General features: G+C 40.5%; 1 protein-coding gene across 6 annotated transcripts in view; it reads right to left on the bottom strand.

The window, feature by feature from the left end:
* The window catches only part of SVIL (supervillin), a 230,599-nt gene that overhangs the window by 130,413 nt on the left and 75,379 nt on the right, over positions 1–24,807 (bottom strand). Inside the window, exon 1 of one of the 6 annotated variants that reach the window (XM_077896948.1) lies at positions 20,786–21,318. The exons of the other annotated variants lie outside the window; for them this stretch is intronic. The gene's annotated coding sequence lies outside the window, so the exon portion shown is untranslated. Of the gene's footprint in view, positions 1–20,785; positions 21,319–24,807 lie in introns of those variants that run through there. 6 annotated transcript variants of the gene reach the window in all.

Here is a 24,807-nt window from a genome sequence, read left to right on the forward strand (position 1 = left end):
TTTTGGACTTTTAACTCAATTCATATAAAATTATATTGCTAATAGATGTAATACATAAAGCCAGAACTTGACCTGCGAAGGTGACTCTCATGAACTGAGCTCACGGTACAATCTTTTAAGAGCCATCTTATGCATGTAATTTCCTGATGTATGTGAATCCCCCAAAGTAGGAGAAGGCTAGCCAGGAAACCTTCCAGCCCTCTCCCCTTGTTTCCTAGTTGCCAGTGATTCATCTCATCTGTCCTTACAGTTTCCTTATGCAAGAAAATCCACACGAATGCCTCTCTCCTCTTTTATGCCCAAATACGGAGAACCTTTAGCCCTGTTCTTCAGAGATCTGTCCCTCCAGGAGCACAGACAGCATTGCCCTGCATTGCCCTCGTCTGCCACAACTGCACAGGATTCCACACTTGACCGACCCAGTCCCCCTCTGATGGGCACCAAAGTTTCTAGTCTGCTGTCTGACACAGAGCTGCAGTATATAACCTCTGATGTAAATGAAGTCTCCCTGAAGGTGTTCTGGCTGCACCTGCCACGTCACACTTCACCGACATGGTGACATTCTCATTCCCATCAACAATGGTTCTTGGTTTCCCAGCTCACAGCTGACTTCTAGGTTTTTGCTATTCTGAGGCTTCCTGGTCACAGGACATTTTTATTTCTCTTACTCTGAATGCAGTGGAATGTTTTTTTTTTTTTTTCACATATTTTAGACCTATTTAAATGTCCTTTCTCTTTTTGTCAGTTGAGATGCTTTGCCAATTTTCCTACAGTGTTTTTTTGTTTGTTTTGTTTTCCTAGGATTTCTAGAAGTTTACATAGTAATATATTAACCACATAGCCTGTGATATGAGTTGCAGGTAGTTTTCCTTGCTTTTTCTTTCTCTTTGGTGGTGTTTTTTTTTTTTTTTCCCCTCCAGTAGGAAAGTGATAGTGTCTTTAAAATACAGTTAATTCTTATCAACCTTTTATTACATGACTTCTATACTGTAAATCAGTAAGAAAAGTCTGCCAAGCCCACAGCTCTGAAGAAATTTTTCCTGTTTCATTTTGGCTTTTTTTAAAAAATGTACATCTATACAAAGTAGACAATGCTACAACGAACTCCCCTGTGCCTACCACTAGATTCAATTATCAAGGTTTTGCCATACTTGCAGCTTCTATTCGTTCTCTCTGTACAACACTATTTTAAAGCAAACCTAAGATATCAAGTCATTTTACCCCTGTATACTTCAATATACACTTAAAAACATTGTAGACATTTTCTTTCATGGCTATCATGCTACTATAATATATAACAAAATTAACAAGCTATTTCATATCATCTAATACTTGACCAACATTCAATTTTCTCCGATTGCCTCAACAATGTCTTTATACAGTTGGTTTGTTCAAATCAGGATGTATCTGTGGTCTAATTTTTTTTAAACATGTAACCAAATATTTGATCTATTAAAAATTTATCCTGGAATAGGATACAACTTAATTATTTTTCCACTTGGTTATGCAGTTGTCTGAACATTCAGCAGTCTAGTTTTCCCCATTAATTTTAAATCTCACTTTTCCCCCATTTATTTTATTTATTTCCATATATTTTAGGGACTATTTCTAGATTTCTAATCTGTTCCACTGTTCTGTTTATTCACACACCAGGACTACCTTTTTGTTACAATGTAATTAAGGCTTTACAATTCACTTACTAAGTGGTTGCTCTTGTTTATTTATCCACATGAACTTGAGACTCCACTTAATTTCTTTTTTTTTTTTTTTTTTAAGTAGTGGATATTTTATTAGGAATGTGTGGAACTGAGGAAAAAAAGGATATATTCATGATCTTGAATTTTCCTATTCTAGAACATGAGGTATGCCATTCTACTTTTTTTCAAATTCTTTTTGAATTCTTTAGGAATGTTTAACAGGTTTCTACACATAGATTTCACATATTTCATGTTAAGTTATTCCTTGATATTTTATCCATTTTATTGCTTTAGTAAACGTGGTCTCTTCTTTCCGTAAGTATTTGAGCAGGCTATTTGGAGGTACAGCTTTTGACAGGGTCAAGTTCTTGCTCTCCACCTCAAAAAGATGCTCAGAGGCCCTGGTTCACTTGCACCATGACCCAGGCCACATCCTTGAAGCAGAGCAGGGAGCAAGCCAAATCATGCCAAAGCCTTTCTGTCATCCTTCTCATACCATCCATGGGCCAGGTTCAAGGAGTTGGGAATCTGGAATAAGCAGAAGATGTGACAAAGCACACTGTGGGAGTTGTGGGACTCTTGGCCTTTTGACAAGCTTTTATTTTTATTCAATAAATAATCTGTGATTAACGGTACTGCAAGACAGGTTTGGATTTCTTTTTTTCTTTTTCTTTATTTTATTTTATTTTATTTTATTTATTTACTCATGAGAGACACAGAGAGAGGCAGAGACATAGGCAGAGGGAGAAGTAGGCTCCCTCAGGGAGCCTGAAGTGGGACTCGATCCCTGGACCCCGGGATCATTGCCTGAGCCAAAGGCAGATGCTCAACCACTGGGCCACCCAGGTGCCCTCAGGTTTGGATTTCTAAGGAGAGTCATAAAAGGCCCTTAAGGATCATTAGGCTACCCACAGACTTGCAGTGGAACGACTGGTTCTCTACTGGGAGATACCTCGAGATCGCCGAGGTGAAGATTGGCATTATTACTGCAGCAAAACCGTTTCTCGCTGGGGACACTGTGCCATGCCTGCTTTCCTGCTAACCCCACCTAACCTTCAGCAGGATGAACCAGTGAAGACGAAGCAAGCTCAGGGCTGTGAAGTCAGAGCAAGCCTCTCCTTTTTCTTATTTCCTTCCTGTGAGCCCCTGTGGATGTAAGTAAGTGATCCCACAGTGTCTCTTCCATTCTGACAATGTCTACATCCTGTCGACCCCTCAGGTGACTCTGCCCACACCACTCTGGCCACTTCCCTTGTCTTCCTGCTGCCATCAGGGTGCTCTCAAACTCATACAATCCTGCCTCCTAGCTACCCCAGTGCCACCCGCTCCATCCCATCCTTCACGGGGCCCAAACTCCCAAGGTTTCCTGTGGCCAAGAAACACATTCCACGTATCCTATCATTCAGGGCTCTCCTTGCCTGAGCAGTGTCCGTTCATTCTACCTTTGTTGGCACTTCCCTCCTGCCCACCAACCTCCATTGTTCCACTTACTAATATCCTACCCACCTTTTACATCTGTGAAGACTCCCTGAACTCTCTCTTGCTCCTCAACCCTATACTTTGACACAGTCCATCAACTTGTGAATGCTTGTGAGTGCACTCACCTTTGAGCTTCTGAGCTGCCTGAGGCTCTACAGTACCCAGAGCACTGCTTGCTTACACCAACCGCCAAGATGCCTTTGTGTACAGAGGGATCAACTATTTTATATTTGCCACACACATTGGATCTACTTTATTTCGATCTTTCAATACATAACATCTTGCTTTCTTTTTTGCATTTATGGTTAACAGTAATACTTCTGTAACATTCACAAAGTGCCCAAGGGGAATCTTACCTTTTCCTTCTCCAGTGTCTACACAATCTCTTAGAATTCAACAGTCTCCTCATGCCTCACCTAAATCCCTCTTAAGGTAATTCTTGGTTTACTTTTATTTGGTAGGAGGAGAGGTCGTTCATAGTCTTGAGTACATTGCTCCTTCAAACTTTTAATGTCTAGAAGCACCTGAAAGCCCTTCTTTATAAAATCTTTAACTGTTTCAAATGTAAAGGCCTGACACTGGTGCAGGCATAGTGCTGGCTCATCCCGGATAGTGACAACAGCAGGGAAGAACTGCCAATAAGGGGCAAGTGGTTACTCATCCCCAACTGTTCCCAAGCCAGGACAGGATGTGATAAGAGGCTATTTTTAGCTCTAGTAGGCATGTTCCTATGACATATGATGGTTCAAATGCCACCCCTTGTTTAAGATAAAAATTACTTGACATTTTACAACATCCAGGGGTATTCTGGAGGGGAATGGGGAATAAACCAATGCCAAAGGTAGAGAAGTTCTTGAATTCAAGAGGTACCCAGAAGATTGGGTTGACTACTGTTAGATGAGTCTACAAACTGGACAGGTCCCCAGTTCCATAGTATTCTACAGGTGAGGGAGAGAGATATCTCAGAGGTCAAGCAATGGCTTAGAGGACTTCCAATCTCAACCATACAGAATTCAGAGTGAATCCTTCAAGGTGACTCGAGCCAGCTGGTTTCCTGGGACCCTAACACTGGGGGTAGTCTCAATGTTCAAGGTTATATATGGATATTATAAAAGAAAAGAAAAAAAAAAAAGAGGCCATGCCAGCAACAAGGGGGAGAATCTATCATTCCAGACATAAAGCTGCAGGAAATACCGAATGCCACAGGGGGAGGAGGTGAGTCGTGGCATGGTGTGAAACCTGTCAGCAAAATGGTGCCTCCTCTTCTATAGAAATATTCTATCTGCTAGAGAGGACGACCCAAATGTTGCTGGGACTCACTTACCCAGCTATCTCAGAAAATATCAATTCTCAGCCCTTACTCCCATTACAAGTAAGAAGAGAATGTGTTTGGACTTGGGTGGCAGGTGTGTGCCAGCAGGGTGCTGAGGTCATCTGAGCAAAGGTCCTGGGAATCTGGAGAAACCCAGGCAGTTACAACTGACCACAGGTTCTTAATGGCCAACAGAAACTTAATCCCCTCATTCTAGTTATTCTCAGGGAAAACTTTTTAGAGTCTTCTGCTGTCCTTTCACCCCTCTTCTAGCTTCTTGTGTGTTGGAAATGACATCAGGTAATAGAATGACTAAGCATTCTTTACATCCAAGCATGATGGCAATGATGGGATTAGAAATGATCTCCACTCTCAGTTGGACTGAATTATAGTGAATCATTTATAAACAGACACTTGATTTTCTTACTGTGAGAAGTCAGGGTCTGGGAGCAGTGCTATCTTCCCCTGCCTCTCCATTCTGTGTGCTTTGCCTAGGTATACTGCAGTTGAACAAATAACTTATATTTCAACGAAACAGCTCTGGAGCTTTGATCTGATAAAAATAAGAGGATATCATGAATTCTCTTGGATTTTAAATATGATTTTTCTTTTCTTTTTCAAGAACTTATTTATTTATTTGAGAGATAGAGTACAAGTTGGGGGAGAGGCACAGGGAGAGGGAAAAGCAGGCTCCCCACTCCACAGGGAGCCCAACATGGGGCTCGATCCTAGGACCCCAGGATCATGACCTGAACCAAAGGCAGATGTTTAACCAACTGAGCCACCCAGGGTGCCCCTAAATATGATTTCTCTAAGAGATGTTACACAGTTTAAAAAGCACAAAAATTTAGCAAAGGAATATTCCATTTTCAAAATATCCTTAGATCCTTTTAAGTAGGTTTTTCCTAATCATCTATGTCCTGACCATACAGATAATTGGAACAATGTTCACAAAGCTCCACTGCAGGTAGATCCATTCACATGCCAGATGGATGGGGAGACACTGGACCAAAATGCTACAGAGGAAGGGACAAGAAGCCAATACCAGTGAGACCCACCATGCTGTGCATCAGAATCACTTGCGGGAGGATTACAGTCCTTACCCCCTAAGTATGAGTACACAGGTCTGGGATGGGGCCCAACAAACTATATTTTTCAAGAGCTTTATCAAGCAATTCTAATGATCATTCAATCTTAGAAAACAATCACCTTGATGAACTATGATCTATTTCAAACTGACGATGATAGGATTCTTGTTGAATATCTTATTTCAATTAATTGAGAATTTCCTCTAGATGAATAAATATGCCATTTGACATTTGAAGAAGAACAAACTCTTCTTTTATGTATGTTTTTAAAAAGCCTATAGGTACTTGAAGTCCAGATAATCCTCTTACATATGAGTTCCAAAAACTTACCCAACTCCACAAAAGAAGGAAAGTTTTCCATTCCCCTTATGGGATGTGTAAGATTTATGATCAAGGCTTTCTCGGTGTAAACCTGCTACAGAATGCTGGTTAAGTCTGATGTACTGAGCTCCACATACTCAGGAAACTGGCTTTGGAATGATTGCTCTGGCATCATGAGTAGCCATTACCATTACTAAGGACATATTTTTTTTTTTAATTTTAATTAAAGGATATGAATCATTTCCCTATATTCAAAGAAATCACTGGTTCAAATCACCTACTTTTAACACCAAAGTTATAAAAAGTACTGTAATAAAGTTTTAGCCAAAAAAATCCTTACAGCTTAAGGCTAAAATTGAAACCTATATATCGTCTTAGTCCCAATGAGGGTTAATAATAATAATCTCTAAATCAACATTGCCATCCAACAAATGACACTTTCAATCCTCAAAACAGCACTCAGCCCATTTAATCCTCAAAACAACTCTATGTGCCACGTACTATTATCATTTCCATTTTACAGATAAAGAAATTGGGACAGAATCTGAATTCCCCGCCTGTGCTAATACCAGTAGTAACTAACTATGTTGAAATCTGAACCTATCGAGTCCAGTTCTAGACGCCCCAGAGTGAGCCTGCAGTCAGACACCAGGTTTGAACTTTCAAATAAGTGAATCATTAGCAAATCTTTTAAGGCAAAAACAGTATCTATTTAAGAAAAACAGTAATTTGGGGCAGCCTGGATGGCTCAGCAGTTAGCGCCGCCTTCAGCCCAGAGCATAATCCTGGAGACGCAGGATCGAATCCCAGCTTGGGCTCCCTGCATGGAGCCTGCTTTGCCCTCTGCCCGTGTCTCTGCCTCTCTCTCTCTCTCTCTGTGTGTGTGTGTGTCTCTCATGAATAAATAAACAAAATCTTAAGAAAAAAAAAATAGCAATTTTTAAATTGCTATTATTAAAATGATCCTATCACAATGATCTGTTCTTATTTGCTTTAAATTTAATGAAACAACTTTCTAGCTATTTGCCACCTTGTTTTTGAACCTTTTAAAAACATCCTAATTCTCTCAGTTATTTAAAAAAAATTCACCAGTGCATTATTTAGCATAGTTTCCCCATCAATACACAAAGCAAATTCAACACAGAACTGGATTAATGACAGATTTTATTGCAATATTATTGGCAGTACCTTCTGTGTTTAATTACTCATTTCATTTAAAGCTAAAAACTGGTTGCTCCTCACTTGTCACCTGCAGTATAAACATGGAACTGCTTAAAACAAAACATTTAATTACTTTCTTCCGGGAGAAGGCTTGAATGAATCAGAAGTGTTACAAAGCAAATTTTCACTAAAGAGCTTGGCAGATGAAGACAGCAAACAGGCTTTCCATTCTTTATGCTTTTGGCTGATTCATGTGTGTTTGTGTGTGTGAGCACATGTGTGCATGCATGTGCATGTGTTTGTGTATTTATTCCATTCATTCATTTCTTCACTGTACAACTATGTATGGACCACTTGCTCTGTACCAATTTTGGGGCAGTTATGGTTAGAAGTCCTAAATATCAAACATACCAATATAAGTATCATTATAAAACCATTTTCTAAATCCTGTTTAGATATGCTTAAAAATATTTGCCACTTTGAAATAACTAATTTTCAGAATAATTAACGAGTTCCCTGTACTTCAAACTCTCATCCCAACTTCCTCACATTCACTTCTACAACTTTGAACTTAAGTTGATGCATTTCCTACACAATCTGCAAGAACTCACATAATGCCCCACCTAAATAATATACTTCTAAAGAAGACCATGTTTAGTTTTTAAATACTTATCAACTCAAGATACTTTCAACATATAACTGGGTGGTTTATGAAACCTTTACTATTTGTGGAAATTATATTCCTAGCTTTAGGACAAAAACATGTAAACCTGTTCTAAAACACCAGAGATCAGGCTCAGGCAATTAGGATATATATACATGCAAGTTGTCCCCAAATCAAATGAACTCTACAATAAAATGATATGTAAGACAGAATTCACATAAATAAAATCTCACATTGAAAACTTGTTAATTTGCTACTAGGATTTACTATACTGCATCCATATTTTCTATGTAAAGTGCATGATAGGTCATGCATTTATCTTAACAACGACATGTTTCATTTTCAATTTCAAATAATACGTTAATTCTTTTGCCTAATCCTATTATGAGGGAGTACAGTGTGCAGCCAGAGTACACTCAAGCAAAGCTGTTCTGCCTGGGGCCAGGTCTACACAGAGCCCAGCTCTGGGAGGCTCTAGAATATTCTCTTGTGTGCCCAAGTTTTCCACAGGTAGGGCTGTGTGTGTGTGTGTGTGTGTGTGTCTGCGTCTATGTCTGTTCTTCGTGCTGTTATCTGGCTATTTAAATCTAAGTCAACTAGAAAACCAGCCAATTCACATTAAGAAATTCTGTCTACTTGACTAAAAAACTCCATAAGGTGTGTGAAAGGAAACCACTTATGGAGAGGGGCTTTGGAAGGATCTTTCCAGGTGACCAAGACAGGTTTCTGTGTGCCCTTCAAGGCATAAAAGTCAACTTATTGCCAATGGCTCCATATTTCAAAGAAGGATTAAACTTTTCTCAAGTTCATTTCTGTGTGGCTCTCCTTGGACAACGGGGAGTGGGGAACGATTTAGAAGACAGATGCCTCCTTGAATATTCCACAGTCCGGCCGAGATGTTGAGGTTTTCCAGTCCTCAAACATGGTCAACATCATGCTCCACAAGGAACCATCCTAGGAACCGCTAATCGCGTGACTGTCCTAGGAACTGCTAAACAGTGACTGTGGATTGCTGCAGTGTGGCAAGACCACTTATGAGCATCTCACACAAGCGAAAGGGAGAGAAATGTTCTCCTGGGAGGCTGGTGAATCCAGTCCTCTTCAGGGTGGAAGAATGTTACATAGATCTGATTTTACACAAAGTTCTAGAATCAGCCAAAAACCCAACAGCTGGATACAGTTCATTTTAAGAATCAAGTCCTCAACACATGATTCTTAGGGAGGGGAAGATTTATGTTAGAGTTTGTAAAATTCAAGTTTTACTTGATGTCCATAACACTGTGGAAAAGAAAACACTATTTTTTTGCTTGTTTGTTTGTTTCTGATTACGGCATGCTGCAGAGAAGAGGCATGGCCTCTGGGGCCGCAGGCAGAATTTTGGCACAAACCAAAAGTCAAAGCACAGTCAGACCCAAGCCTTCCTCAGCTCTGCTTCTCCTGGTGCAGTCGGGAGCCTCTCAACCACTGACGAAACCCAAATACCCTCGTTCTACTCATGTGTGACTGTCCAGATCCAATGGTCATGGCAGACGCAGGGGAATCACTGGGAGCTTTCAGAGTCAATAGGTCTCTGCCTCAAACCCTCTGCTGCCTTGTTTTCCAGGAACAGCTGTGGCCTTTGAGCAGACACCGGAGTGCAGAGCAGTGGTGTGGCCACCAAGCACCTGAAGAGCCACAAGCACATGGCAGGGGATCTGTGCTCAAAGTGGCCAATTAAGATCCAGGTGGCTTTGCCATCACTTTAAGTAGCCCAGGAGGACAATAACCAAATCCCCCAATGGAAAAGCAGAGAAGGAGCAGCAGTTGAAGCCTCCAGAATCTAAACAGAAACTCTAATGATCCTCTTTGAATTCCTCAGAGGACTGACAGAGAACAAAGAGCCCCACAACATTCTTTTTTTTTCAGTCATCCAATGTTTAAGTTCTTTTCTATATTTCATTGGATCAAGAATATATATTTAAGGAGATATGCAGTACCAGAGAAGCAATGTTTTCAAATGGACTGTGAGTCACAGTCAAAGCCTATGTGAGAAAAACAAGGGATTCTGTATAATTTGTCGGGCTGTCAAACTTTAAGGACTCTGCTGCCAAAATGATTTTGGTCAGTAAAAACTAAAACTAACCAGACATATGACAAATGTTCATAGTCAGGGTCAAGAGTGTTTACTCGTCAGCAGTTAGCTTTTCAAACACTAGAGCTTCGACTAGAGATGAACTGAATGTGGCTGAAGCCGACGTATTTAACGCGTCTGGGAAGAGTCTCGAACTCTCAGAACTCTCCGCTGCTGCTGACAAAGCCTACCGGTTAATCCAGAGGCCTCGCTGTGGGTGCCACCTAGTGGGTTCACCTCCTTGCAGGACAAGATCTATTTTTAAAGGCCAACACATACACACATACACTACGATATGGTTTCCCTTAGAAAGTCAGAACTGCCAAATAATTTTACATTTGAGTTGACGAACACCAAAGCAGAAGCGGAGGCTTGATTTTTCATTTTTGCTCTACTAAAATTAACCCACCACGTCCAGTACTCACTTTCCCCTTATTACTAGTGGCAAACTACATAGTGAAAAATGTAAGTAGAAAAAAAAAAATGAAAATAGGTATTTTTTGGTTGTTATTCATACATATCCATGAGTAGATATATATAATACACACATAAGCATAACATGGTGGAAAGATAGCCAATTTGCTCTAACAAGACAGGTCTCTTTCTACAAAATATAATGATGCCTAAAAATCAGATTCCATGTTGCAGAATACAATAATTTTTCAAAGGTCATCTAAAGTATTAATTGGATGATGAAAGGTTATCAGAATTGGGTAAAGGGAGATTTTGTGTCTATAAATAGGTCATCTGTACATATACACACACATATATTCTAAAAATCACACACGGTAGTATAGTGGGCAAAACTTACAGATATCCATGGCCATGCTGCTTATGTCTTGATTTAGTGAAGATAAGAGAAGCAGCAAGAGAAAAGAAAATAGAAAAAAAATTGGAAGAAGACGAAAAGAGGAAAGGAAGAGGGAGAGAAAGAAGAGGAGGGGGAAGAAAAGAAATGGGAAAAGAGAAGAGAAGAAGAGGAAAGGAGAAAGAGGGGGAGCAGGACAGAGGAAGAAGCAGAGGTGGCTGCCCTGCCTTTTACTGGCCCCTAAATATGCCCCCACCCCTCCAACAAACCAGAGGGTCAGGTGGCAACGAGGAGCGTCAACTCTGTTGGTTATTTTAAAAACATCTATTCAGCTCAACAGCTGAGCTGAATTGTTTTTGCTATATGGTCACCTAATCAAATTAACCACATTTATTCATGCACACTGGACGCAAGGTTACTCGGGGCAATAGAGAACTGCCCCTGCCTCTCCATTCGGGGTATTTAATAATGGATCACCACATTCTTTTCCAATAGAAAATACGTTTTCAGCTACTCGTTGCACTTGTAGAGTAAAACATCACTCTAGTCTGTTAAGATTTTTAAACGGAAGGCAGCAGAGTGGACAACCATCTGACCAGCTTATGTTATTCTACACATGAGGCCACCAGGTCTGTCTCTGAGCTGGCGCAGCCCAGCCAATTGCTGCAGAAGCTGAAAGGTGGCCCCCAGGAGAGTTTCCTGGGAAGGCAGCAAGCTCCCTCAGGCTGGAAGGCTCTGAGGACTGGCGAGGAGTGGCATTCCACACTCAGGGGAATGTAGGTGCAAAAGCAGAGGGTGGAGGCCCATGGCACCCAGGCACACAGGGATACCATCGTAGTCTGAGCCCGGGGTGCAGAGGAGAGCAATTCCCTGGACTCCCAACAGCCCCTCACCAACCACCTGGACTGTGGGCAACAGCCCTGGATGTCAGCTGGCCCTTTCTCAACTCTAACACACCTTAGGCCATGTCCTTCTGTGCCCAAGAATTCCTGTTCTCTTCTGTTTATGGGCTCATTTTAATCATAAAGATTCTAATGAAAAGCTATACAGTCACAAGCCCCAGGGGCTTGAAAGTTCAAGCAGCCTGTGACAGTGTGGGTCAACACCTTGATGTTGGGATGTGAGCTTAAGTGACATGTGCAGGTTGGCAGGGCTCCCTCTGGGCTCCCCATCACACTCCCTGGCACTCACGGGGTTCATCAGCCACAGACATTTGGGGGAAATAGTATCACTAGTCACCCTGGTAAGTACTCAAAAATAACCAGGATGAATGAATGTGTGTTCTGAATGTTTGTGACATAGGGGCCATCACAGGAGTCACCAGCACATAAAAATCTCCTCCGTCATACATACCACATCCCTGGTCCCCAAAAGGCAGCTTTAGTTTCTACCCGTAAGTATAAAAAAAACTAAACACCAAATCACATAAAGTAAGTTCTCACAAAACCGCATCACTTTAAATCAAGACACAAATTTAGGAAAAATAAATAAGTAAAGCCGCCAAAGGACATGCTGGCAATTTATCAGATTAAGCACCAGTGACTTCCCCTCCTGACTGCCCTCCCCACCCCCTGCCTCCCTCACCAGACCAAACCACTTTGCTGCTGGATTCACAACCTTCGCATCCATGCTGATCATCAAGCAGGTGTTGCTATGATATCAGGCTGAAGGTTCCAACTCATGTGACTAGCGATGTTGAGACTGTAAAGCATGGATCTTTGGATATACAAGTAAAGTGTGGAAAGGAGTATTTACTGTGGTCAGGGCCACAAAGAACTTAAAGGACCATACTGTGTGTGTGAACATGTGCACTGGGTATATTTGTGGGCAAGTGAGAGGAAGAGGGAATCTACAGGAAAGTTTCCTCAGATTGGATAAGTTTTTAGTTTCTTTTGAAAAGCATAGTATTTGCTATTTTCCCTCGGCAACCCAAGCATCACCCATCACGTGGCTCTGTCAACAGGTGAGACCCTACAGCTCCCCAACTCCTATCAGCAGATGCACAAAGCACAAATCCATTTCTTCTGGACCTGCAACGCCCAACACAGAAGGTTAATGCAGTTTAAACTAATTAAAAGTAATTTAAAAGTTCAATTCCTCAGTTGTACCTGCTACGTTTCTAAGTGCTAACAGCCACCTGTGGCTGGTGGCCACCTTACAGAACAGCACCAACCTGAGATCACGTCCACCAACACGGGAAGTTCTGCTGGACATTGGTGACCCAGACCCTGCCCTGACCCTGTCTCAGCAGGTGGATGCTGAAATATCACACATCCCAGGGGGTACCCCCACATGCAACTCCAGGAGTTTCATAGATCTTCATTTCTATACAAATAATTAGAACGTGACTTTAGTTTCTCATGGGAGTCACAGCCCCTCTAGTAAAAAAATGGAAGACAATGGATCGTCACCTCCACTAAATGCACTTTCAAAAAAAGGAATATTTTTCCATATAGTTTTTGGGAAATATTGTAGCCTTCGAAAGCCTGTTCACGGACCTCTTTAAAACATACGCTCAGGGAGCCTGGGTGGCTCAGTCGGTTAAGCATCTGATTTTGGCTCAGGTCATGATCTCAGGGTCCTGGGATCCAGCACTGTGTCTGGCTCCCTGCTCAGCGGGGAGTCGTCTTCTCCTTTTTTCCTTCCTGTCTTCCTCAGTCTCCTCACTCTCCTTCTCTCTCAATAAAATCTTAAAAAAAAAAGAAAAAAAAAGCTCTACAAGAGCATGTTTCACAGTGGTCACCTGAGACACAACTTCTCTGCAATAATAACCTTGGCTTCATGCTGCCCTACGTTATCTCCTTATTAGTCTTTTTTTATTTTTTCTAACTTGAGCTCATTAATTATAGAAATCAGCAGCAGCCCTCACATTAGCCAAAGAGATGCTATGAATAAAAATTAGCTCAAGGAAACTCTCTCCATTAAAATATCAAAATAATTTCTTCTCCTCCAATCTTAGAGCATTCATTTACCATGTGATTAGCATTTTTATCTGGAGCTACTGAATAAATTGTAATTTACTTTTGACGAAATAATTACCTTGTGGAGGTTAAAGGTTGAAATGTTTATAGCCCTATGAACCAAGAATGCCCTTTACAACTTGTGCAAAATGAAATGTAAAAATGTAACAACTTTAAATGTAAAAAACTAACATAGACTGTAGGTGGGAAGGCAGCTACTATGTAGTATAAAACCAGCTTCCCCTGGTAATAAAGGTGACCAGACAAATAATCTTAAAAAGAAAAAACACACAAAAAGACAGATTATGGATTCCAAATTTTCTGTCATAAGGCAGCTTCTCTCCTACTACTAGTGATATACGCAACAGTTTAACTGATGTGAGTCAGGTCTTCTCAAACTCACTTCAAAATCTTCAGGTAAAACTACCTTTATTTTTAAATTTTTTTAAATGTAATAAAAGCTTCAAAGCAGATAGAGTCTGAAAGTAAGAAAGAAGTCAAGGTGATTTAATGATTTATTTCTGGAGTTATCTTTGTTGAATGTTATCAGTGTCAACCTTTACCTCGGCAGTGAAGCAACATTTTATAGACAGCACTTTGTGACAGTGAAGAGAACATGAATTAAAAAATTGAGGGAAAGGCGCCTTTCCATCGTTCAGATGGTGGAACATGAGACTCTTGATCTCGGGGTTGGGGGTTCGAGCCCCACACTGGGTGTAGATGATACTTAAAATCCTTTTTAAAAAGTTGAGAGAGGTATCTGACCTGTACATGTCTAAATCAAATGTTTTTTCAAAACAAACTTATGATCTTTATCAGTACATGGGGGAAGAGAGAATTTCAGAAAATAATGCAAACAGTAGGCATATACTAAACCTAACAAGCACCTCCTTTGGGTTAGGAACCATGGCAGCTATTTTAAATTCTGCTATTTCAGCACTTTAAAGAGACAGAAGGTTAAAAAGAAGAGAATCATACTTGAGTCCATTAGAACTCAAGCCCCGTGATGGCAGGGATTTTTATCACTCTTCTTTCCTCAGAAGCAATATCAGTCCCGGGCACACAGTCAGTGATCACAAAATAATTGTTGACAAAGAATGACTATCTGGCAGTGGAGCTAATAAATGTGAAGGGGAAAAAAAAAATCCTAGTACACCCTACTCCTGTTCTGAACAGGAAATTTGTGTTTCAGGCATCCCTTCTGGGGTTTGGCATGATCACCCTGGGGTCTCACATCAGGAGAAAAAGCAAAAGTGCAAAAGAAGAATAAATTAGGCTACAGGAAAGAAAACTTGAGTATTTGAATGAACACAAAAGAAACAATGAAAAAAAAAAAAAAAAGAAACAATGAGAGTTCAGTCTGAAGAGATGGCAGAAACTTCCAAAAGTAAACGACTGAAGACCAAGCCAACAAGAAGGGAGAACAGGCTGCACGGATCAACAGAAGCATACCAGTGCAGTGAGAAAACCTTTTAAAACATATAGGTCTTGCTGTTTAAGACATTTCTAACTTGGTCCTGCTCTGCTGCCTTGAACCAAGCCTTTCAGATGCAGGGTTTCCAGTGGAAGACAGAATATTTTCAAGCTCTGAAATCTTTGAATTATAGAATCCTAATATGTAGGAATCTTAGAAATCCTTCATTCCAGTGCTCACTAACTAAGGCTCAGAGAGGGTAAGAACTTACCCAAAGTCACACAGCCAGTTATGAAGACCACGGCTACTCCCACTTACTCTGCTATTGCCCCCAGCATTCCTCGGAATCAAACACCCTGGATTTCTAATTTTCTTCCTCCTCTGAAAGCGAGGGGAACAGTTTTAGGGAGCTTTGGGAGATGGGCTGAGGTGCATAGGGCACAAAGCTTATTTGCTATCATTGCTTTCATATTATTTTCCTCCCTTATGCTCCCCACCACCTACTTACTGAAACTCTCTTTTGAAATATTTAAGGTCAGTTAGATGTCTGCAAGCTCCTTGAAGCCTCCAGAGAGAAGAACTGATACAAATCCAACTAAAAAAATTCCATCTCAAATGGGAGGATCCCACATCGGGGCAGAAGGCATCGCATGAAGCTTACTCATTCTCTACAACTGCATCACGACAATATTTATCGAATCACAGAATTTTAAAATATTCAACACTTTCAATCAAAAATGCATGAAACAGTAAAGCCAAACTATTATGTGTGTCTGGCTAAAATGAACATCTGGTGGAAATTAAGACCATGAGCATGATGATTTGTGGAGCCATCTACCTTTGAACAGCAAGACTGAGTTTATTTTTCTAACCTAGCTCAAACCTATAGAGCCATTAGCTGTGTAAGGTACCAGAAGTGATAGTTGCAAACTATCAGTAATAGATGTTAAAATGTCATTTGTCCTTGGCTTTCATAATAGCAACTATTATAGGCATGAAGTAATTGCAAAATTAACAAATGTGGCTAATCTTGTGACCAATCTGTACCTGAGAATCTGAAATCTTAGCTTAAATTTTTTTTTCTAAGAAAATCTACACAAAACAATACTAACATTTTCAAAGGTTATTTTACCTTACATTGCCAACTTCTTAAATCAACGTATTTTCAGGTACTGGAAATCAACTGTTTTCCCACTTCAGTTTCAGCTGGAGTGGCTTGTTTTGTTGAATGTGTAATACATGTGCAAGTGCATGTGTATATTTTAAATTTTTGGTTAAATGAGATAAAACTAAGTAGTGTTTTTAGAATGTATGAAAAGCCTGGGGGTTAAAATATTTAAAATATTCGATGTCTCAAAAAATCTAAAGGTACCAACATGATTTTTCTGTTCAATGACACTATATGTCTGAACCTAAATTATCTGTTGACTTTCTGTACTCAGAATGTAACTGAAAATCCAGAAAGAAACATGAGGCCTTTGATCAACCAAAGCAGTCCACAAATTATAGGCACATTACTTATAAAAACCCTTTGAGTCTTCACGCAAAAATGAACTGATCTTTCTTTAAGTACAATTCTCTCAACGCTTGTTGTCTAGGATGCAGATGTTAACAGTTGATTGGAAGTGAACAACTTCTAATTAAAAAGAGAAAATACACTGTAAAACCCACATGAATACATTTCATCTGGAATGGATGAATCTTCTAATTCACCGTAGAGAGAGGAGCGAATGTTCACCCTAACCCTAAGAAGAGAAGCCATAGCAGAGAGGAGACAGTGCATGATTTAGAAAATACAGGTGTCAGGAGAGTGCAAGAGCACAGCAGTCGGTGTGGCCCTGAGGCAGGATCCTCCCGAAGGGTTGCGAAGGGGTGCTCGGGTGCTCAGAGGTAAAGCAATCCGGAGGTCACGTGGGGCTGGGAGGGAGAGAGAGCTCCGCAGAGCCTGGGTGCTGAGAAGTGAACACGCAGTGAAAGAAATAGCTCATGGCTGGGGTCAAGGGGAGCTTTATTTAGGATGGTAGAAACTTGAGTATGTTTGCAACGTGAGGAGGAGGAGCCAGGAGAAAGGCAGACATCAGAAGAGAAGTGGGAGACAACTGTGTAAGCAAACACAGGGGAGGGATGGCACAAGAAACACAGAGGAGCAGATTGGCCTGGAAGACCACCTGGACTGCCCGGAAAGCCCTCGGATCTCCCTCCAACCTGACTGCATCCGTCTCTGGTTTCACTTTAAAACAGTGCCACTCGCGGGCAGTGCTCGCCAGAGACATTAGTGTCACCTGGGGTCTTCTCTGCTGCATCGCTGCCCCACCCCAGACCCACTGAATCAGAATCGGTACATTCACAAGATCACGAGTGATGCTTATTACAGTCCGAGAAGCACTGGTTATGACGATGGGCGTAGAAGTCCAATGGACCTGTTTGAATTCAGCTCTACCCCGGCCCCATGGTATGTGCTCTTGGGCAAGTCTCTTTCAACCTCAGTTTTTTCCCCTGTAGAATGAGGACATTGACAGTCATATTTCTTAGGGGCCACTGTACAAATTAAATGAGATCATGTAGGTAAAGAGGTTGGCACCGAGCATGGATGGTACATTACTAGTGTTTGTCCCTTCCAGCTTTGTTAAGATGTGGCCGAACCCCTTTAGGAAATTACTTCACCAAGGATGGAAAGGAGTTTCATCATCTTCATCCCATGGCATCAGCTCAGAGACCTGCACACAGACGTGTAATATTAAAGTGAAGCATCCAATAGCAACGCGCTGAGATGAATCCAGCACTGTGATATGGGTGAACCAACTCTCCCAAGGCAAATATGAAAGCTTGTTCTTTGACTGTATTTATACAAATGCCAATTTGGAGTAGGTTAGGAACTTGTTTTGGATTAAAGGATCAACTTTCAGAAGAGAATAAGCAAGGTTCAAGGCAGAATAAATTAGTCTTTGAAAATCTCCTGCAACTAGGAGTAACCTAAGACAATGAGTTTCTGAACCAGATGTCAGGGTGCTGCATTCTGGTCCGGGATCAGCAGTGCAAACCAACCCGAGATGCTGAATCTAAGGGATCAGGGTTAATGCTCGGGGAAAGTACCTAAGTCAAATCACACCGCTAGAGCAGTTTCTTCATTTTAGGCAAGGCTCCAATAATGAAGTGGCTGACTTCATTGAATGCACCATAATTTCCTGTGTTGGCAAAAGCATATATATATATATATATATATATATATATATATATATATATATATACACACACACACAAACACACCCCATCACACTTGTACTAAGACAAATCTGCTTGCATTATTAAATATGGAAAAAAAAAAACCCAGAACATATTACACAGAACACCCACTTCTGTTGGGAATAACACATAACAATGGCTAAAGTATTTCAGAGACAGTTAATTTTTAATATGAAGAATCCACAAGTTATTCCAATGCATTCAATTCGATTAATTCACCTGCTGGGCTAGATCCTGGGTGGCAAGAGGGCTAGAACCCAGGTGCCTTGTTGGGTAACCCCCTACAAAGGAAGGAGGCACCAGGACACAGTGCCAGGAACCTGCACTACAGGCTGGAGTCAAGGCCTGGAGCCCAGAGGCTGATCAGTAGAAGCTTCTGGAAAGATCTCATTTGATACCACTTCCCTGGGATGCAAAGGAAGACAGAACATTTCTGGTAGGGATGCCAGTAAGACAATGGCATGAAAGAACCTGACGGGGAGGCTAAGGAGTCAGGCTCTTGCTTTCATTAGTGGGAAACCATGAAAGGTTCAACTTTTGAGGAGTGACAAGATCAAATCTTGTTATAGGGTTAGTCATTTTGAGGATGGACTGGACGGCAGGGAACCTGGGGGCAAAATAACAAATTAAGGGCAATGCACTTAACCAGGCAAAGGACAAGCAGGCTTGGGAGGAGGTTGAGGGCAGGAACATCATTTCAGAGTCAGATGTGGGGACCTTGGTGACCTATAGGGAGAGGAGTCAAGGGTGACGGCATGGCTTCTGGTTCAGAAGTACAAAATAATAAAGCCCAGAACTATAAGAAAGCTCCAGACCAGGAATTCTCCCGGTCACAGGGAGGTCATTGTGAGTATCACTATAACGCATGTCCTAAGAGCCCAAGCAGCACTACAGGGAGGACAGGATTTCCTTTGTGTCCAACAGTAAGAATTCCCCTCCACAGCCTCTACACAGTCTGTGAACCTTGAGCAGCCACTCTGGGGACATCCCTGTGAAGGCCGATGGCCCTTTTCTCTGGATTCAAATCCTCAACTGGATAAGTTTAAGTGACTCCAGGTGTTAAAAAGGTGTTCCTTCCGAACTGAAATTCACAATGTTCCAGAGGCGTGGTTACCAAGAAAGAGCAGGTCTCAAAAGTACAAGCAAAGATACCTGGGTTGGTTTGTTAAATGAAAGTGACGTAAAAGCTAAGTGCTTTAACCAAATTTTACTCTGAAAGTTATGCTCCTGGCACCAGTTAGTTGATTTCAAAAAGGCATTTCCTTGAAGGCTAACAAGCATTGTCCCACTCTCAACAGAAGGAAGCATGATGAGCAGTGTCTCTGCTCATCTGTATCACCTCCTCTCCCCTCCCAGGGCAGCAGCATGGATGATCCACTCCTGGCAGGACACTCAACTGTTTGGTGCCTCAAGGGTTTCCCTAGCTTGGTGAGAAGAGGCAGCCTGTATACGCAGCCTGGTGTTGGTTCTCCCTGGAATGGGGGGCAGCATTTATACCTTGCCGCTTTTGTCAGCAGGAAATACCACCAACATTTTGGCCAGAGCCATGCTTCACCCTGTGAGATGGTCAGAGTATTTATAATTCTTCACCTTACCCCAAATGCCAGCCACAGTTATCACCCCAAGCATTTCCAAATGCCCACTAAACTTGTGATACATTCGGTTTGAGAGCCACAGCGGTATCACTGATGAAACTCATCTCTATAAATATTCTGTTTTTCTACCTGATAAAAATAATTACTGTTCCTACTGGTCCATCTGATATAGTATAAAAAAATACTTTTTAAAGGAGTAATAGGTCAAACAAGCCATCAATCTCCTATAGCTCTTTGCTATTCTTTAGTAGAAGCAAATTGCTAAGTGAAATTATAGAGAACACAGCTATCTCTAGGACTTAAAATGGCTAAAGATGGCATTTTTTTTTTCTTGGAGAATTTAAAAATGAAATAGAGTTCAAAACTCTAGGAACTAAAGCTTGAGGTTTTTCTTTTCTTTTTTTTTTTTTTTTTAATTTAGGAACAATAGAGGTTTTATAAACCAAGCTGGAAGAATCAGAGTACCAAGGTAAAAATGCCTCAAAACAAAGATAATATAAAAGGATCACTGGCGATTTACATTTTCACGTGTATTAGTAACAAGAATGAAATAAAATAAAACATGACTTCTGAATCTCACTCCCATACTTGTGATAAAATTATTGAAGTACTCTGTATTGTGAATATGCTTTTAATTCCAAGGCTTCGAGTATTCACATTTAGACAGGATGTATTTACTAAATAATATTAAGTAAATTGTTAGTACAAACTTCTCTGTACCGGAAAGTTCTTTGATTTTTAAGAAAAAAGAATCCTATCATTCCAAAACCAAAAAACATGCCCAAGGGTACTCGGAAGAGCAACAGCAATAACTAGCACATACTGGCAGGAACATTCCAGTGCTTGAAGTCCACAAACCTCAGGAAGCATGCTTAGACAGATGGTACTTAACATACAACTGCATTTAGATTTATAGGAAGATTTTTCACTTACTTCAAATTTCTGTTTAACCGCTGTTCCTCTAAGTTAAAGGGGTGGGGGGGAGATCACACTGTAATTCCTGATTTTTCTAATTAAAAAATAAACAAAACACGGTTTGGATGTCCTCAAGTAATTGCTTTGAGTCTCCTTTCAATAAACACGATTTTCAAATTCTAAACAAAAAGCAAAATATCAAAAGTTAGCCCAAGGAACACTGTACAAAATCAAATATCACAGCGCAAACCAGGCGATGGCGTCTATCAGAAGTGATGATTCAGAACAGGGTAAATTTAGATCGGTGCTTTCCAAAAGGCGTTTGGATGCCAAATGCAAGTAAATAGGTGAAGGCTACATCCCAAAAGTTTCTTGGAAAAAAAGATCGCCAAAATATTAAAAAGACTCTTCTTTTTGAAGTTTTCAGGGCCCTGGTGTCCTTGACGCTGAACTTCCCTGATCTGGCCTTGGTGTGGCCATCCATTACTGGGTAAATCCACGTGAAACCTGAGGACGCTGCAGCCTCCGAGGGCGCCGTCAGGAGCAGTGGGGCAACTCCACATGGGACCGGCCTTTTATGGCCTGAACTAGAGAGCCCTGATCCCAGCTAATCTACCATAAATAGCTCTTGAAACTCAGAGGAGCCCATCAGCTGTTGCAACAAGCCTGGCCAGCAGCTCCTTTAAATGCAATTAGATCATTCGCATTGTCTCTCAGCTTGTTTTATAGAGAAATTAAAAATGCAACAGCAGTCTACTCCACAGGCTGCAACAATAGAAAATTGAGTGGGCAAACATTTCTTAGATTCTAGCGTTTGCATTCGAAAGAACACATCAGCACTGATAAAGCTCAGATACCGAATGCCGGAAAGTAGGTGACACGCACAGTATATACGTTAAACAGCACATTATGAAGGCACAGACGGGTCTGTTTACAGGTTTACAAATTGTGTGGCCAGCTGTAGATTTCTTCCTACTTCCATTAACTGTAGAAAAAGTTAAACACACAAAGGTTTCTCTAAAACACACAAAGGTTTTGTCTTAAGATCAGCAGCAATGCTCCCAACTAGCAAGAAGGATCCTTCAGAAGGATCTCAGGTCACTCACCTCACTTAAAAACCAAAGGAAGCTTAACTACTGAGAAAATTTGAACGACCTCGTGCGATCACTTCTTAAAGGCTATTTACATTTTTTTAGATATTAAAACTAAACATTACCACCCTGCTTATAAAAATACTTACAATTACAGATGTCCTTGCTGTTCCCCAAAATAACAGTCTTAATTGTTCATCCTAATTTCAAAATACATCCCAAAACCAGAACTCTTGGGCTGGAGCAGAAGCTGCCGGCCGCCAGGCCCCGGGTGGTGTGCCTCTCTGGGTGTGGGCTCTTAGACCACCAGCTGCATCAGACAGCAGAGGCTCCCAGAGCAGGATGTGAGTTCCTGTTATTAATTAACCCTGCAGGACAATGCCTCCCCCTGAGCAGTCCTGTGGCCGAAGAAAAGATGGCAGAAAAGCACCAGAGTAATAATTAAACACCAGCCTCAGGACTATTTGTGCAAGGGTTAAAAATAATTAGTCCAAGCCTAATTGTTTACCCACTTCAAGCCAACACACAAAACCTCACAGCTTGACTCCTGCTTCCAAATCCCGGTCATGGTCACGGTCCTCATCTTTTCCCTTTGACCAATTTCTCTTTTTACCCACTTAAAATTCTATTTCATCTTGTTTTTACCTTCATAGAAAGCTGCTTTAAACTCCTCGTGGAGGAAAGCAGGGTTAAAATTAAAAAACACATGTAAAATAGTTGACTATCTGGGACTTTTAAGATAGGAGGAGACAATGAATCACTGTTACCACAACCATGCAGTTTTTGTTGTTTTTTTTTTTTTCCCTAAAAAAGATTCACTCCCACAAAACATCTAACTTTTGGACACTTCTTAAATCATGGCTCCCTGTTCCCCTGTAGCAACCAAACCAATCTAGATGAATGCAGTGGAGTCTAACAGAGTAATTCCTCCCAGTTTCCTCTTCTATTTTTTATTCACCCTTTTTGTCTTTGTTCAAACCGCAGTTAATTTTACCTGTGCAATCTGTTTAAACATGTTCCTAAATATTTTTGCTATCTGAACTCAGGAGACCCCCATTACATGCACTTTTTTCCAAAAAGTGACAGCAATAGATCTGATGTGCATGACAGATTTCATAAATATATCCATAAAGAAAATGGAAAATCATATTATGAGCTAAAATAAGAACTACACTTATATTAAGATATTTCCAAGATAGTTGATAAGCTATTTCATACTAGCTACTATTTAATACTAGTATTAAAAGCAATGTGGTAGTCTACCATTCTTTCTAGCAATTGCCCATTAAGTCCAGCTTTCTTAGGCACTTTAATCTTTTTGTGTGCTAATCAAACAACTACATCTATTTATGATACTGCTTCTATGAGAGATGACATCATATATCTATAACACCTATTTTATAACTACAATAAACATGTGGAAACCAAACTGAGAAACAGCACACTTACAATCATTCCAAAGAAAATAAACTGTTTAGATATAAGCTTAACTAAACATACACAGGAGCTATATGCTAAAAATTACAAAATGCTGATAAAAAAAAGACCAACATTTATAAATAAATGGACATATACTGTGTTCATGGGTCAACACAATAAATGTCAATTCTCCCCCAATGTACATCCTTAATACAATTCCTATCAGCATCCCAGCAAAGATTTTTGATTGATACAGACAAACTTATTCTAAAATGCATAAACAGAAGCATAGAGCTTAGAACAGTTAACAATCTTCAAAAAGAATAAAGTGAAAGTAATCAATCTATTCCATATTAAGTTGTACCATATGGCTACAGGAATGGAATAGACAGCCCAGAAATAGACCCACAAAATATAGCCAACAGATATTTGAGAAAAGTTACCTTTTCCACAATAATGTTGGAACAACTGGATACCCACTAGCAAAAAGAAAGGAAGGAAGGAAAGAAGGAAAGAAGGAAGGAAGGAAGGAAGGAAGGAAAAAAAGAAGAAAAAGTGAGCCTCAACCTAATCTTCACACCTCATACAAAAATTAACTAAAATGGATCACAAAGTTAAACGTAAAATATAAAACTATAAAAAAAAAAAACAAAACAGGAACAAACTACTGACACATGCAACAGCCTGGATGAATATCTAGGAAATTATGCTAAATAAAAGAAAGCCAATTCAAAAGGTTATAAGCTGTAAGATTCCATTTATATAAACTCCCCAAATGATAACACTGTAGAAATGGAGAACAGGTTAGTGGTTATTGGATATTAGAGATGAGGCAGTGGGGAAGTGGCTATAAAAGGGAGCCTTGTTATGGACACTTCCACTGTTCTATGGACTATCAACGCCAATTCCTGGTCGTGATCTTGTTTCATAGTTTCACAAGATGTAACTGTTAGGGAACACTGTATAAAAGGCATATAGGATCTTTCTGTATTATTTCTTTCTTTCCCTCTCTCTTTTTTAAAGATTTATTTATTTTAGAGAGAAAGAGAGAGAGCGCTACATGAAGGGGGGTGGGGAGCAGTAGTGGGAGTGGGAGCAAGAATCCCAAGCAGACTCCATGCTGAGCACGGAGCCTGATGCAGGATTCGATCCCATGACCTTGAGGCCTTAACCTGAGTCGAAACCAAGAGTCGGATGCTTAACTGACTGTGCCATCCAGGTGCCCCTCTGTATTATTTCTTAAAACTGCATTTGAATCTGTAATTATCCCAAATTTAAAAGCTGAATTAACACTTTTAATATTTTTTGAACATTATTTTTTAAATCTACTTCAAATAAAACTTCCAAATGCATCCTGTTTATGTAACTGAACTACTTATTATAATTGCAATTTAAATAAATCTATATGGGTTTGCCTATTATCAGTGCCATCTTAAGAAATTCAAACTGGTGGGGCACTTGGGTGGCACAGTTGGTTGAGCCTCCAACTCTTCGTTTCAGCTCAGGTCATTATCTCAGGGTTCTAGGATC

Source organism: Canis aureus, chromosome 5 (genome assembly GCF_053574225.1).
Source record: "Canis aureus isolate CA01 chromosome 5, VMU_Caureus_v.1.0, whole genome shotgun sequence".
In the NCBI taxonomy this organism is placed as follows: domain Eukaryota; kingdom Metazoa; phylum Chordata; class Mammalia; order Carnivora; family Canidae; genus Canis; species Canis aureus.